This window comes from Girardinichthys multiradiatus, chromosome 23 (genome assembly GCF_021462225.1).
Source record: "Girardinichthys multiradiatus isolate DD_20200921_A chromosome 23, DD_fGirMul_XY1, whole genome shotgun sequence".
NCBI classification, from domain to species: domain Eukaryota; kingdom Metazoa; phylum Chordata; class Actinopteri; order Cyprinodontiformes; family Goodeidae; genus Girardinichthys; species Girardinichthys multiradiatus.
Genome location: NC_061815.1, coordinates 34,942,444 through 34,959,567, shown reverse-complemented (window position 1 = coordinate 34,959,567; position 17,124 = coordinate 34,942,444).

The following is a 17,124-nucleotide window of genomic DNA, read 5'->3' as shown; positions in this document are numbered from 1 at the left end:
ATCAGCTACTCACCCTCCCCACAAACTCCAGACCCGATACCTGCCCCTCAGCCTTCACCGGAGGAGAAGAAGAGTAATCAGGGTGACGAAATTGACAGCTGGATCTCAACCGCTCTCATCGATACAGTGAAAACAGCAATACCTCATTTATTCAACATAACCTGTTTGAACAATCTCAAAGAAACCTGTTATGGGTGCATAATGAACCACCCGAGCCAACGACAGCATCAGTGCCTGGAGATATTGGAGGAGGAGTATTACCAAATCAACTTTCAATGCATCATGCGACAACTCATAAACCCCACGCTCCTTCCTGCTATTCAGAAACTTCTGACACTTCGTCATCATAAGCAGATGACTTCAGAGTGAAAACGATTGCAGAGACAGTTTTATATGAACTGAAATTGGTACAAGGCTTCCATAGTGCAATAACTGATATGCATGATAAGATGAGCAGTAATGACTGTCTCTAGCAGCTTAACTCTGTCTCAGAGTGCTACGATCCGATCTCAGACGTTTGATGACTAGTTTTGTCTTTTCTGTATTCTCTCTCGGCTTTCTACTGGTATACATATATAACAGTTTTGTTTTTTAAAGATTGCAGTGTTTGAATTGATCTTTATTATCTGAATGTGTTTTTTTCTGTTTCTCTATTAAATACGGGTAAAAATAAAAAAAGTATAAATACACCCTCAGGTGTTTTTTTTAATTATTTAACAAGTAGTCGTCAGGGTGAGCTGGGATGTCTGGAAGAAGGATGATGAAGAATGTATACTACAACCCATCAAATCCGGGAAGTTTAGGGGGTATAGAAAGGTTGAGGAGGGTTTTGCAACATGAAATGGGAAAGAAGGTAGCGGTTGAAAAAGTTAAAGATTTTTTATTGGGAGAAGATACCTATACGCTACATAAACCTGCAAGAATAAAGTTCCCGAGAAACAGAGTTTTTGTCACCAGACCATTGAGACAGTTCCAAGCCCGATCTCTGTGACATGCAAGCTCTGCCCAAGGAAAATGACTTTTGCAATTATTTATTAACAGTCAATTATATCTTTTCAAAGAGGGCGTATGTACGTGTTTTGAAGAGGAAAACTGTCGCAGAGGTGCTAAAGGCTTTTGAATCAGTTTTTAAAGAAAGTCGGGTCCCTCAAAAACTTCACACTGATGCAGGTAAAGAATTTTTTAAGAAGAAATTTAAGCTTCTAATGGAGAAACACGGTATTGAACATTTTGCCACAGCGTGTGAAGCAAAAGCCTCCGTGGTTGAGAAGTTTAACCGTACGTTAAAAACAAGGATGTGGAGATATTTTACTCCTAACAAGACCCGGCGTTACATTGATGTCCTGCAAAATTTAGCTAGAAGCTACAACCACAGCTACCTCACCAGCATTAAAATGAGCCCTATGGAAGTGACCTTAGAAAATGCCTTTCAAGTGTTTCAGAATTTGTACGATGTTACCTCCAACAGAAATTGCAGGGCCTCTGTGACAATGTTTAAACAGGGGAATCTTGTCAGAATATCCATAGTACATGGAGTGTTTGACAAAAAATACAAACAGAGTTTTACGGATGAAGTGTTTACAGGTTCGTTAATTTCACCCATACACTGGTATGAGTGACAAACCGGGCAATAGCCTTCATAATGGTGTGTCTGGCTTTTCATAGCTCCCGTAACAATATGCACAGATGTATCTCGATCATATAAAACCCTTGAGATTTTTTATCCCATAGTAGTGACCTTGAAATAACAGCAGAACGAGAGGGTTTGATCGATCAGGGAAACTGGTCTCAAATTTACACAGAGCTGTAGAGCCTGTAACGGTTCTGTGAAACACTACAATTTTTCTCTTTAGAATGTTTTCAAATTTACCAATGTTGCTGAAAGTTACTGCTGTCTTATCATCTAAACCAGCCCTGTGTTGCCACATCCTGCCCTGCTCTAAAGCCTGATTATCAGTAAGGTTAGAGTCTGAGACGTGTGCAAGACTGATAGCAAAGCATAACTGATTACCGGTATTATCTACAATATACAGGTGACGCTTTTTCTTATTAATCAGTTCACAGTATAACGTTCCTTTAACCTTATGTTTTGACCCTCCTGCAGTGTCATTAACTACCTGTAGAACAAAATCTAGGTTATTATCTGCAAGCATTTTCAGCGTACTAACTCATCTTAAAAAATCCTCAAAAGCAGGCAGAATCATATTTCCATCATCGGTAATGGTAAACGTGACGTTACAGTTCAGATTTTCCCCGACTAATTCTAGTTGTACAACATCGTTTCGTCTGGCTAAAGATCTTGCAGTATCGGCTAATTCAGTGAGAATATGCATGATGTTTAGATAGACTGCAGCGAGATCAGGGACATTACCAGGGCAGGGAGGTGGGATGGTGAAAGGTCTCCTTTCATTGTTATTAAAACGTTCACGTGAAATTACCGTCATGCTGCCCAGTATGATCAGCGGCGTGTGACGTTGAAGGAATTTGTAAGTCAGCTAATTCATTTTGATGAATGCTGGGTGGAGACGGTGCTCTATTTAAATCTTCAACAGCCTGTTCTAATGAGCGTAAAAAGATTTTTATTTATTACATTTTCACTGTTGTTAGCGGGAGAGGCATTTAACCCGATGTTATCTGCTACTTCTGCATTAACGGGAGTTTCACTGAGCTGAGCGACAACATTCCTTATCTCATTCAGCGCATGTGTGATCTGGCTATCGATATTAACATGAGTATAAGAAAAAGAAGAGTAAAACCCAGAGATCGGTTTAAATTACCTTGATATCAGCGCAATGTTTCAATAACACTGTCTGACAACAAGTCTGCAATATTGCATACACCCGTGAAAACATATGCATAGAAAAATATATTTTTTTACTTACTCTCCTCTTCCGGAGCTGTTAATTTTACCGGCGCACGATCAGGGGACTGTGCCGCATGAATGGCTTCACCCTCTCCTTGATGGATATGTTTAGCTGGGATCGGATTGTCTTTTTTAAAGAAGAGTTTCCGTCTCAGCTTAAATTTTTCTGGAGGCAGACGGTTACAAATGCTGACCTCTCCAAAGTTCAGGAATACGCCTCTCGTTAAATCTGTAAGTAGAATTTAATTCATTTATTTTTTAAATCACAAAACAGCATTCACCAGTTGACTCAACCAGATGTGGTTAATAATTACCGTAGTCGGACTGTGTAAAAACGATACCATCCAGCTAGTCACTTGTAGGTTCTAAAGAATATAAGTTAGAACATTATTATAAAACATTATTATTATCCAACGAGCATTCACAAGCACTAAAGGAATTCTTACAGATGAATACTTACTACTGAAGATTGCGTTACATTTCTCAATAGAAGCAGAATGTTCACCACCATCTTCGTTTCCTGAAATATGTTCCGACATTTTTTTGTTTCTCTTTACAAGTGCTCTAACAATATTTCAGTGTAACTGGTTAAAAATAAACTTTTAGCTACCAGATTTGAAGCCGATCTCCCAGTAAAGATTGCGTTGTATCTCTCGATAGAACCAGGATGACTGACTACGCCACCTTCTCTGTTTCCAATGACGAAATCCGATCAACGTGCAAGGTTACGCCCCTTGGCCACACACCCACCCAAGACACCTCAGCAAAACCGCAGATGTGTTAATTCAATAAACAGGGGATGTGAATTGTCAGAGACAATGCTCGAGACTTTGGGCCAGGAAGGACCACAGTCCTCTTAATTACTTTGACTACAGTCGGTGTGTAGACTTTGTCTGAGATAATCCACCATAAACAGTGACATATCTGAGGTCTGATCACCTATTCAATAAACAGTGACATGTCTGAGGACTTCATAACCTTTAATTTTTATTTTTTCAGTGTCTTGTGACGTTTAACATAGACCACACCTACAGGTTACAACCTCTGGCTCCACGTGGAATGAGGAGAAAACTGTTTTCTCTAAATCCTCAATAACTATTGCTCTAAGATGAAAAAAGAAAAGCTTAAGGTAACTAAAATTATCATCAATTTTACCAAATGGAGTCTCTCATGATTCCAAATAAAGTCTTTTAGCTGTAGAATCTATTTCTAATTTGGAAACGGCATACTGAGCATTCATAAAATTTTTGATAATTCCATGTTTGGCTTACCTTTAAACAATTTTTTTCAGTTCATTTGTTTCTCTGCTTTTAGATCATCTCTACAAGTTGCTGGTGCAGATTAGATGACTCAAACATTTGAGCAGAGGAAGAAGGGTTCTGTATGTACTTTTTGTCTTCCGTGTTTTTTAGATGTAAAAACATCCCTCTAAATAACCCCTGCGTTAAAACAAAATGAATTTACAATTCTGTCAGGTTCTCTTTTTATCAGAATTTTGTGTGACGTGCCTGCATTACCTGAATGACCTTTAAAGTGAAAAAACTACATGTTTTTTTTATGTAAAAACATCTAAAAACATACAATTAGAAAGATTTGCTTCCTTGTGAGGACAACATCTGGTTAATGACGATATCCGGTTACGCCACTGGAAGTCCCGCCCTAGGATGTCCCGCCAGCGGAAGTTCCGCCAACCTGTCAAAATTTTCACACGTCGTTTGATTGAAGGATGTACATTTGGTCTCTCTCAATATTAAGTTATAGCATCAATCAATCACATATTGAGGAGAGCTGAGAAGTTAGAAAAAAGCTGCTAATAACTATTAATCTATGTAATTTATTAGCACAAGATACATGATACTAGTAGTTTTATTTAGCATGTTGTAGGAATCTCAAGGAAGAAAATAAAAACACAATAGCAATGTCAATTTTTCAGCATAAATATAAAGTCAGTCAGTCATTTCTACTGCTTCTTCCATAGTGGGTCGCGGGGAAGCTGGTGTCTGTCCCCAGCGGTCTATGGGCGGGAGGCAGGGTACACCCTGGACAGGTCGCCAGTCCATTGAAGGGCAACACAGACACACACAGGACAAACAACCATGCACACACTCATCCACACCTAAGGGCAATTTGGAGAAACCAATTAACCTAACAGTCATGTATTTGGACTGTGGGAGGAAGCTGGAGTACCCGGAGAGAACACACGCTTGCCCCGGGAGAACATGCAAACTCCATGCAGAAAGACCCCAGCTGGGAGTTGAACCCAGGACCTTCTTGCTGCAATGTAACAGTGCTACCCTTCTTGAAATGTGTTACTAATATTATAACGTTGTGGCCGCTCTGGTCACTCCACACAGGCACACCGATTCAGTGTCGTAATGTCTCGTTCAGTGTCAATGTTTGGTTGTAAACACGAAACACGAACCAGTTTTTAGGTAAAATGTTGCCCTATTATAGCGTTCACTCATCTAATGCAGTTTTTTTTTACCAGCTTCAAATGGGATTTTAAGTTAACATAAAACCTAAAAGCACCAGGACACCTGAGCAGAGTTGTGAGACAACGTCTGCTTTCATGCAGTGCGGTTTACTAGAGAGGGATCATTACCTTGCCTTTGCTTAATGACAGTGATTATAACCAAGCCAAAAGTGTATTTCAAGGTCTGCATAAATGTCAAGCTCTCACACTTACCAAATCCTTGAGACAGGAAGGGCCACCTTCAGCCTCTGGGAAGACACTTCTCATGAAGTCTTTCAGCATTTTTGCAGGACAAAAGTCACAAGAGTCCTTCGTATTGGCATAAAGAATGCAGAGGAGGCTTGCTTATAAAAAAAATTAAATAAAAGATTACATGTTTTTCATGTTACAGCAAAGGGAAATTTTGGTCTAAGGCTATTAATAAAATAGAACAGAACTTAAAACAAAGCATTGGTGCCTCAAACTGAATTATTTATAATTTGACTATTTACTTTTGTATAAAGAATCTACCAAAACTATTTCAAAATGGCCTGCTTAGCCAGATCAGATTGTAGACTATTGTCATGAGTTTTTCTCAGAACACAGATGTAAATGTATTTCAATTCAGTTTATTTATATAGCGCCAATTCACAACACATGTCATCTCAGGGCACTTCACAAAAGTCAGGTATATACATTCCAATTAATCCTAATCATTGAACAGTGCAGTCAGATTCAGTTATTTATTCAAATTGGATAAAAAGTTTTTCTATCTAAGGAAACCCAGCAGATTTCATCCAGTCAATGACTTGCAGCATTCCCTCCTCCTGGATGAGCATGTAGAGACAGTGGACAGTCACTGGCGTTGACTTTGCAGCAATCCCTCATACTGAGCATGCATGTAGCGACAGTGGAGAGGAAAAACTCCCTTTTAACAGGAAGAAACCTCCAGCAGAACCAGGCTCAGTGTGAGCGGCCATCTGCCACGACCGACTGGGGGTTTGAGAGAACAGAGCAGAGACACAAAAAGAACAAAGAAGCACTGATCCAGGAGTACTTTCTATGGGAAGGAAAAGTAAATGTTAATGGATGTGGCTCCTTTAGTCGTTTCACCTAGAAAGAAAGAACAGATAAACTCTGAGCCAGTTTTCAAGGTTAGAGTCTGAAAGAGAGCACATATAATTAGTTACAGTAAAAGCTCAGTCAAGGAGAGAGAAAGGGTTAAAGACTGAAAGACAGGGCCAAGTGGATCATCGGTAGAGGGTGAGCATTAAGTTGTTGCCAGCAGAAGCTTGGACGATGACCCTCTCCAGAAAGTTGTCACAGGTAGACACAGTCAGGCCAGGTATACCTTCTAGGAAGAGAAAAGAGGGAGAACATAAAGTTAAAAACTGAAATAACTGCAAATAATGTTTAATTAGAGAGTAGTGTGAGAATGTAGCAAAGAGGGTGAAAGTGGTCATTATGTCCTCCAGCAGCCTAAGCCTATAGCAGCATATCTACAGAGAAAGCTCAGGATAACCTAAGCCATTCTAACTATAAGCTTTATCAAAAAGGAAAGTTTTAAGCCTAGCCTTAAAAGTAGACAGTTTGTCCATCTAGAGCCCACTGATGGCCATTGTTATACTAAAAACCACAACGATTGGGTTACCTCTCTCTGTCAGATTGACCATAACCATTGGACAAGAGAAGGGGTCATACAGGTAGCAGAAATGGAGTGTGTGTTTGCACCTCAAAAATAACTGAGCCGGTTTAGGCTAAACCTGACTCCACGTTCCTCCATCCAACAGGGAGGGAAGAAGACGGAGGTAAAAATAAAGAAGATAGCTCAGGATAACCTGAGCCACTCTAACTATAAGCTTTATCAAAAAGGAAAGTTTTAAGCCTAGCCTTAAAAGTAGACAGGGTGTCTGCCTCATGGACTAAAACTGGGAGCTGGTTCCACTGGAGAGGAGCCTGATAACTAAAGGATCTGCCTCCCATTCTACTTCTAGAGACTCTAGGAACCACCAGTAAACCTGCAGTCTGAGAACGATGTGCTCTGTTAGGAACGTATGGAACAATCAGATCTCTGATGTATGATGGAGCTAGATCATTAAGGACTTTATATGTGAGGAGGAGAATTTTAAATTCTATTCTGTATTTAACAGGGAGCCAATGAAGGGAAGCTAAAGTAGGGGAAATATGATCTCTCTTTTTAATTTTCATCAGAACTCTTGCTGCAGCATTTTGAATCAGCTGAAGGCTTTTAACTGCAATTTGTGGACATCCTGATAGTAGCGACTTACAATAGTCCAGCCTTGAAGTAACAAATGCATGGACTAGTTTTTCAGAGTCACTCCTGGACAGGATATTTCTAATTTTGGCAATGTTCCGGAGATGAAAAAAGGAAATCCTAGAAACCTGTTTAATATGGGATTTAAATGACATGTCTTGGTCAAAAATAACACCAAAGTTTTTGACTTTATTACCGGAGGTCAATTTAATGCCACCCAGGTTAAGTGATTGACTAAGCAGTTTTTTTTTTAAAGACTCCGGTCCAAAGACGACGACTTCTGTCTTGTCTGAATTTAGAAGCAAAAAACTTAAAGTCATCCAAGTTTTTATATCTTCAAGACATGCTTGTAGTCTATCTAACTGGTTGGGCTCATCAGGATTTATGGATAAGTAAAGCTAAGTATCATCAGCGTAACAGAAAAAATGTATCCCATGCTGCCTGATAATTTGACCTATTGGAAGCATATATATAGTAAAGAGAATTGGCCCAAGTACTGAACCCTGTGGTACTCCACAATTAACCCTGGAGTTTAACGATGATTTATCATTTGCGTGAAAGAACTGGAATCTGTCAGACAAATAAGATTTAAACAACCCTAGTGCTGTTACCCTGATCCCTACAGCATAATCTAGCCTTTCTAAGAGAATATTGCGATCGACTGTCCCAAATGCAGCACTGAGATCTAACAGAACAAGTACAGACACAAGTCCATTATCTGAGGCCATAAGAATATCATTAGTGACTTTCAGCAGAGCTGTTTCAGTGCTATGATGAGCTCTGAAGCCTGACTGAAACTCTTCAAACAGGTCATTGCTGTGTAAATGCTCACACATTTGATTAACTACTATTTTCTCAAGAATTTTATATAAGAATGGAAGTTTGGATGTAGGTCTGTAATTTTTCAAGTCATCTCGATCAAGCGAAGGTTTCTTATGTAAAGGTTTAATTACAGCTACCTTAAAAGCTTGTGGTACATATCCATTTACTAAGGATAGATTCATCATATCTAATATGGGGCTGGTAATCAGAGGAAACACGTCCTTAAATAATTAGGATGGGATTGGGTCTATCATACAAATTGAAGGTTTAGATGAAGCTAATATTTCTGATAACTCAGGAAGCTCCACAGGATCAAAACAGTCCAAACACAGATCAAGTTCTACAGTTACTTCCAATGTTGTCTCACTTGCTGAGGATGAAGTAATCATATTTGGGAGTATGTCAAAGATTTTCTTTTTAATAGAATCAATTTTATTTAGGAAGAATCCCATAAAGTCATGACTGCTGAGAGCTAAGGGAATGGATGGCTCAACAGAGCTATGACTATGTGTAAGTTTAGCAACTGTACTAAAGAGAAACCGAGGATTATTCTTGTTCTCTTCTATTAATGATGAGAAATAAGCTGTTCTAGATTGGTGAAGTGTCTTTTTATACAACAGTAGGCTATTTTTCCAGATTAAGTAGGAATCCTCTAGGTGTGTAGAGCGCCATTTTCACTCCAGTTTTCTAACATTGTGCTTTAAAGTACACAGCTCTAAATCAAACCAATGAGCTAGCCTCCTTTGAATAATTACCTTCTTTTTCAAGGGGGCTGCATTGTCTAATGCACCACGCAATGATGAAGTAACACTATGAACAAGAGAATCAATTTGTGAAGGGGAAGAAACAAAATTATTGCCCTCCACTGTGTTTTTCTGTGATAATTAGGAAATTAAACGTTGAACAGATCCTTTAAAGGTTGTTACCGCATGTCTGATAATAATCTACTATAATGAACTTTTCTTTCAGGTGTGGAGTACTCGGTTAAAATAAACTCAAAGGTTATTAAAAAATGGTCAGACAGGACAGGGTTATGAGAAAATATTGTTATGTCTTTACACTCAATGCTATATGTCAGCAAAAGGTCCAGAGAATGAAGACAAAGGTGGGTAGGTTTGTTAATGTTTTGAGCAAAGTCAATTGAGTCTAAGATAGCATTAAAAGCTATATTTAAGCTATCACTTTCAGTGTCAACATGAATGTTAAAATCCCTCACTATAATAACCTCATCTGTATTTAACACTAAATCAGATAAAAGGTCTGAAAACTGATCAAAAAATTGAGAATAAGGGCCTGGTGGATGGTACAAAACAACAAACAGAAGTGGTTTTAGTGCTTTGCAATTCGGATGAGGAAAACTAAGGATTAAATATTAAAAAAAGTTGTAGCTATTGATTGGTCTGGGACTAGTCAATAAATCAGACTGAAAGATGGTTGCTACTCCCCCTCCTCACCCAGTATTTCGAGGAATGTGAACATTTAAATAATTAGTAGGAGTTGACTCATTCATAGTAACATAATCCTCTTGCTGCAGCCAGGTTTCTGTGAGGCAATATAAATCAATCTGATTGTCACAAATCAGGTCACTAACTAGCAATGTCTTTGAAGAGAGAGATCTTATGTTCAGTAAGCCACATTTAATTGTTTTATTTTTCTATTTAGTCTGAGTTGTGTTTATTTTTATTGGATTTTCCTGATTTCCTCATTTTAGATTATTTTTTAATCGATTCAATTTTGGCCGTGGGCGAGACAGTGTCTTAATAGGGTTATGGGTGGGTAGCAGTACAGAAGCTGCAGAGAGGAGTGTTAAACTATGACCTTGCTTCCTGGTCTGAACCCTGGGTTGTCAGAGGTTTGGAGAACTAATAAATTTGGCAAGATTCCTAGAAAGAAGAGCTGCTCCATCCAAAGTGGGATGGATGCCGTCTCTCCGGATCAGACCAGGTTTTCCCCATAATGTTCGCCATTTATCAATGGAGCCCACATTGTTTTCTGGACACCACCTAGACAGCCAGCGGTTGAATGACAGCATGTGGCGAAACACGTCATCACTGGTCAGATCGGGGAGGGGATCAGAGAAAATTTTGGCAAACTTAAACACCGAAGCAACACTAACTTTGGTGACCTCCGATTGACGTAACCGGGTGTCATTATCGCCAGCGTGAATTGCAATCTTACTGTATTTACGCTTATCCTTAGCCAGCAGTTTCAGGTAGGATTTGATGTCACCCATTCTGGCCCCTGACAATGGTCACTGGTGTCTCTAGTGCCACATTTCTGACTATGGAGCTGCCGATTACCAGAGTTGGCTTCTCAGCGGGTGTGTCGCTGAGCGGGGAAAATCTGTTAGAAACGCAGACGGGTTGGTGGTGACTTGTGGGCTGGGATCTAGGACTATGCTTTCTATTTACCGTCACCCAGCCGGCCTGAGGCCCCGGCTGCGCTGGCTCTGCTGAAGGACTGCTACGGGGAGCTACCCTCGGTGGCTCCGCACTGGCTAAGGGGCCTCGGCTATCTGCTGGTTTTACAACAGCGCGGAGCCAGGCCTCCAATTCTGACACCCTCGCCTCCAAAGCTACAAAAATGCCACATTTATTACACGTTCCATTATCACTAAAGGAGGCAGAGGAGTAACCGAACATCTGACAGAGAGAGCAGGAGAGAGGAGGAGACTGAGAGAAACAGCAGAACTGGTAGCCATGGTGGAGCTACCAGTAAAACATGGAGAGTCAACAGAAAGTATGTGTTTTAATGTGCTTATGTATTACAACAAGTAAGAGGTATCACAGTAGAGAGAAATCAGATCAAACGAGAGAGCCTTCACACACCAAACAATCCACCGAGTGCAACAATCAAACAGGAAGTGACGAATACGCCTTACCACGCCTATTTCTACATTTACAACTAATACCTGTTAATGCATATTCCACATATTCTCAGGATCGTATTCATTTGCATACTAAAAACCTACATTTACACTACAAGTCAAAAGTCATAGATACACTTTCTCACTTAATGGGTCTCTTTATTTTCATGACTATTTAAATTGTAGATTCTCACCAAACGCAACAAAACTATGAATAAACACACATGGAATTATGTAGTAAACAAAAAGTGTAAAATAACTCATTGTAGATTCTTCAAAATGGTCTGATTACTGCTTTGCTCTCTTAGCATTCTCTCCATGACCTTCATGAGGTGGTCACCTGAAATGGTTTTCCAGAATCTTGAAAGAACTTCCCAAAGGTTCATTGAGAGACAGCCAAAGGTTAATATTTCAGTCATCACAGCAAAGGGCAGCTACTTTATTCAGTTTTATGAGAAAGGTGTTCTAAAACCTTTGACCAGTAGTGTATATTTGTTGCTGTATTCAAATTAACCCTCTTATTTAATTTAGAGCACAAATAATTTCTATTTTATTATAATTGTTAATAAAATTTAGAAAGAAACTGATTTTTAACTAACTTAAGGAGAATCTGTCGTAGGTTACAGGTTGCTACCTGTTCCGTGTGTCAATGTCCGTGTTTGTTCTATGTTGTAAAATGATGTACGTGTGTGTTTGGACTGTGTGTTTTCATGCTTTGTGTACTTCCCCAACAGAGGCTCCTTTATCTTGGCACCAACATTGCTGCTAAATGTATCTAACAGAAGTCAGAGTTAGTTTAGCCTATGGTTACGGTGTTCTGATATTTGACAGCAGCTTCACAACCTTTGAGAAGATGCCAGATTCAATTATCTTTGGAGCACCCAGCAGCCCTGAAGCGACACAATCTTTAGCTGATCATAAATCAAATCTGATCTTTCTTCTTGAGGGCACTGACTTGAGCTTTAGATTTCTCTGTCCTCTGAAAGACAAACCCCTGTCTTCCTCAATTTGTTTCAATAAGCAGCTGGGATAAATATTTCACGACTTAAAAAAGCAGGGAGGTTTAATACTGCACCAATGTGTACTGTTAGAGATGTAAGGCATCCAGCTGGTTCTCATTAAGGACAAAATGTAACCATTTCTACCATGGCTCCTGTCCGTCCCTGTAGGCCTGAGAGGCCATCACACAATTACCTTCCCGAGGCCTTCAGTGATCCCTGAACAATCAATAACTACAGCTCACTGGTTGGGGCTTCCAGCGGTGTTATTGGTTCTGAGTTCAGATACCGCAGATGGCTACGTGTGTAGGTTGACCTCAGAAAAGGGCAAAATCGTTGTTAGAAAAAATACAGGTGACTTTATATGCCAGGTGAAATCGGTAGAAAATTAGAAAAACTCAGGTAGCTGTTTTTGTCTTGCTCAACAGAGGTGCATTAACTGGTAACAGATTCCACCGAATGCCAATAAGTAATATTAAGAATATTCAATTTTGTAAAATAATGTGAACTCTAGATCAGCTAGATCAACTCTGATCTTCATGGTGGATGGGTTTTGATTAGCTTTAATCACCACCAACCATCTTAAATACTTCAGTGTATTTTTTTTTATGGATATACAGAAGTATAAGACAAGTGGAGGTATAACATAATGCTTTTTAAGAGAATGAGACAGCAGTTCACTTAGTGTACTGCAGGATGTAACAAGACAAGTGCTCGACCAGTGATACCTAATGATCTCCACAATCATACTCCTCAAAGGTGGAGAGTGTAAAATTTCTACAGAACAAAGGTTTGTCAACTCCACAACTGACTTTTATTCACCCAGATTTATAATCACCAAATAAAACAAACTACTTCTGGTCTGCCAAAAAGGACTTGGACCAGTGTAGTACAGCTTGTTTGTCAGATTTAAAATACCGTTTGAAAATAACCTTTACGCAGGTATTAAACATAGAATTCATAACGCCCAGGTTTCTGTATTAAAAAGGTTTTCTCTTATTGGTCTGATGTAATATTTTAATCTTAAATGTTGTGGTTTCATTACCTTATTACCAGAAATAAAGGCTTGAAAACACCAGTGTGTGTGAATAAACTATATATGTTTATAATAATATATAATAAGTTACTAAAATGAATACACTTTTCAATGCTATTCTAATTTATTGAATGGGTCTGTATATAAAAATATTTTCCTAATGCAGTCTTAGTGTCATGCTGTGATCTAAAGCCTGGCTGGAAACCACTAAAAAGATGCATTTTTAAGGGGTGAATTTGTTTATAAACTGCATTTGCCAAAAATGTTAGATTGGATATGAACCTGTTATTACTTAGTATTGATGAATCTAGATTTGTTTAAAAAAAATGATTTTATCACAGCAATTAGAAATGACCAGATTGTAGGGACGTTTTTACTTTTTGCAAAAGTTCAGGTGCAACACAGCTAAATACTGTTTTTTAAAAACCTGGTGGGCAACATATCAAGGCAGTAGGTTGGGGACTACATGTTACCAAAAGCTTCTGTCAAAGATACAGATTTCATCATTTAGAAGCTGTAATGATCCTTGAGGCACAGGAAACATAAGCAAGTTATCAGAGGTGGAGCCAAAGTCTGTTGTTTTATCTCAGTCTGGTAAATGCTTGTCTTGTGTTTTTCCATGACAGCTCACAACTCTGAAGCTTACATTTCTCCTGTGAATATACAGGTCCTTCTCAAAATATTAGCATATTGTGATAAAGTTCATTATTTTCCATAATGTAATGATGAAAATTTAACATTCATATATTTTAGATTCATTGCACACTAACTGAAATATTTCAGGTCTTTTATTGTCTTAATATGGATGATTTTGGCATACAGTTCATGAAAACCCAAAATTCCTATCTCACAAAATTAGCATATCATTAAAAGGGTCTCTAAACGAGCTATGAACCTAATCATCTGAATCAACGAGTTAACTCTAAACACCTGCAAAAGATTCCTGAGGCCTTTAAAACTCCCAGCCTGGTTCATCACTCAAAACCCCAATCATGGGTAAGACTGCCGACCTGACTGCTGTCCAGAAGGCCACTATTGACACCCTCAAGCAAGAGGGTAAGACACGGAAAGAAATTTCTGAATGAATAGGCTGTTCCCAGAGTGCTGTATCAAGGCACCTCAGTGGGAAGTCTGTGGGAAAGAAAAAGTGTGGCAGAAAACGCTGCACAACGAGAAGAGGTGACCGGACCCTGAGGAAGATTGTGGAGAAGGGCCGGTTCCAGACCTTGGGGGACCTGCGGAAGCAGTGAACTGAGTCTGGAGTAGAAACATCCAGAGCCACCGTGCACAGGCGTGTGCAGGAAATGGGCTACAGGTGCCGCATTCCCCAGGTCAAGCCACTTTTGAACCAGAAACAGCGGCAGAAGCGCCTGACCTGGGCTACAGAGAAGCAGCACTGGACTGTTGCTCAGTGGTCCAAAGTACTATTTTCAGATGAAAGCAAATTCTGCATGTCATTCGGAAATCAAGGTGCCAGAGTCTGGAGGAAGACTGGGGAGAAGGAAATGCCAGAATGCCAGAAGTCCAGTGTCAAGTACCCACAGTCAGTGATGGTCTGGGGTGCCGTGTCAGCTGCTGGTGTTGGTCCACTGTGTTTTATTAAGGGCAGGGTCAATGCAGCTAGCTATCAGGAGATTTTGGAGCACTTCATGCTTCCATCTGCTGAAAAGATTTATGGAGATGAAGATTTCATTTTTCAGCACGACCTGGCACCTGCTCACAGTGCCAAAACCACTGGTAAATGGTTTACTGACCATGGTATCACTGTGCTCAATTGGCCTGCCAACTCTCCTGACATGAACCCCATAGAGAATCTGTGGGATATTGTGAAGAGAACGTTGAGAGACTCAAGACCCAACACTCTGGATGATCTAAAGGCCGCCATCGAAGCATCCTGGGCCTCTATAAGACCTCAGCAGTGCCACAGGCTGATTGCCTCCATGCCACGCCACATTGAAGCAGTCATTTCTGCAAAAGGATTCCCGACCAAGTATTGAGTTCATAACTGTACATGATTATTTGAAGGTTGACGTTTTTTGTTTTAAAAACACTTTTCTTTTTTTGGTCGGATGAAATATGCTAATTTTGTGAGATAGGAATTTTGGGTTTTCATGAGCTGTATGCCAAAATCATCCGTATTAAGACAATAAAAGACCTGAAATATTTCAGTTAGTGTGCAATGAATCTAAAATATATGAATGTTAAATTTTCATCATGACATTATGGAAAATAATGAACTTTATCACAATATGCTAATATTTTGAGAAGGACCTGTAGAGCAAACCATCTGACTCCTGTTTCTGATTTATAAGATCCCTGTGCTTTCTTAACAGCTGATTGTAACAGTATTGTAACAGTAAAACTTGTTATGCTGTGGATGTGTCTCAGTCGTGTGTGTGTCAGAACTAAGCTTCATGAAATCAATATTTCATTATCACTTCATCATCTGACAAAATAACTAAAATGAAACTTGACACCTGCTGCATGCGATCCACCATGTGGATGCTTAAAATTATGGTTAAGGTCTCTGTCTAGTTGTTTATTTACTGAATCATTTACTTTTGTAAAAGGAGTCAGGCTAACTTTGGGTTCCTGTTTTAGAAATTCCTTCTAATGCGTTTACTGTGATTTACCTAACTTTCCTGTTTTCTTTGTATTTACTCTGCAGTTTTTCTGTTCCACATCAGTTCAGCAGTAAATAAAAATATTTTTTCTAACACAGAACCAAATATTTAACATTTTTAGAGCACCTTCATATTCATGAATGCTGCATTGTGGTGTTTCAAAAGCTTCACAATAATTTGACTTGGTTTTAATTTTTTGTCAGTAGTTTAAGTGTAGGATTAAGATTAACAGTTTATAACTGATGAAAAAAACATTTGGCTGAATGAGATAATGACGCATTATCTGATTATCTGATATGCACCTGAGTAAGCAAACAGTAAACCATCAGGACCCCCTTCAGTTTGCTTATTGCTGTGGAGTTGGAGTTGAAGATGCCATCATACACCTGCTTCAACAAACCCACTGTCATCTGGACAAAGCCAGCAGCACTGTGAGGATCATGTTCTTTGATTTCTCCAGTGCATTTAAAACAATCCAACCTGATTTGTTTTGTCAGAAACTCCAGAAGACTCAGGTGGAGGCCTCTACAATCTCCTGGATCAAAGACTACCTGACAAACAGACCACAGTTTGTGAGACTGAAGGGTTATGAGTCTAACCAGGTAGTCAGCAGCACAGGAGTACCACAAGGGACTGTACTCTCACCATTCATCTTCACTCTGTACACCTCAGACTTCCAGTACAAGACAGATTCCTGTCATCTGCAGAAATACTCGGATGATTCTGCAGTCGTGGGGTGGATCAGAGATGGACAAGAAGCTGAGTACAGGAAGGTGGTGGACCGCTTTGTGGCATGGTGTGGAAACAATTATCTCATTTTGAACGTGACTAAAACAAAGGAGATGATTGTAGATTTTAAGAGAAACAGGAATAAGTCAAAAACTATTTCCATCATAGGAGAAGAGGTGGAGGTGGTGGAGGAGTATAAATACCTCGGTGTTCACCTGGACAACAGACTAGAGTGGAGATGCAACTGTGAAGCTGTCTACAAGAAGGGACAGAGCAGACTCTACTTCTTGAGGAAGCTTAGGTCCTTTGGTGTTTGCAGCAAGATGCTGCATATCTTCTATAAGTCTGTTGTGGAAAGTGTGATCTCTTCTACCATCATCTGCTGGGGAAGCAGCATCAGAGCCTAAATTTCCTAAATTGTAAAGCCTTCTGGCAACAGCTGCACATCACACCAATCTT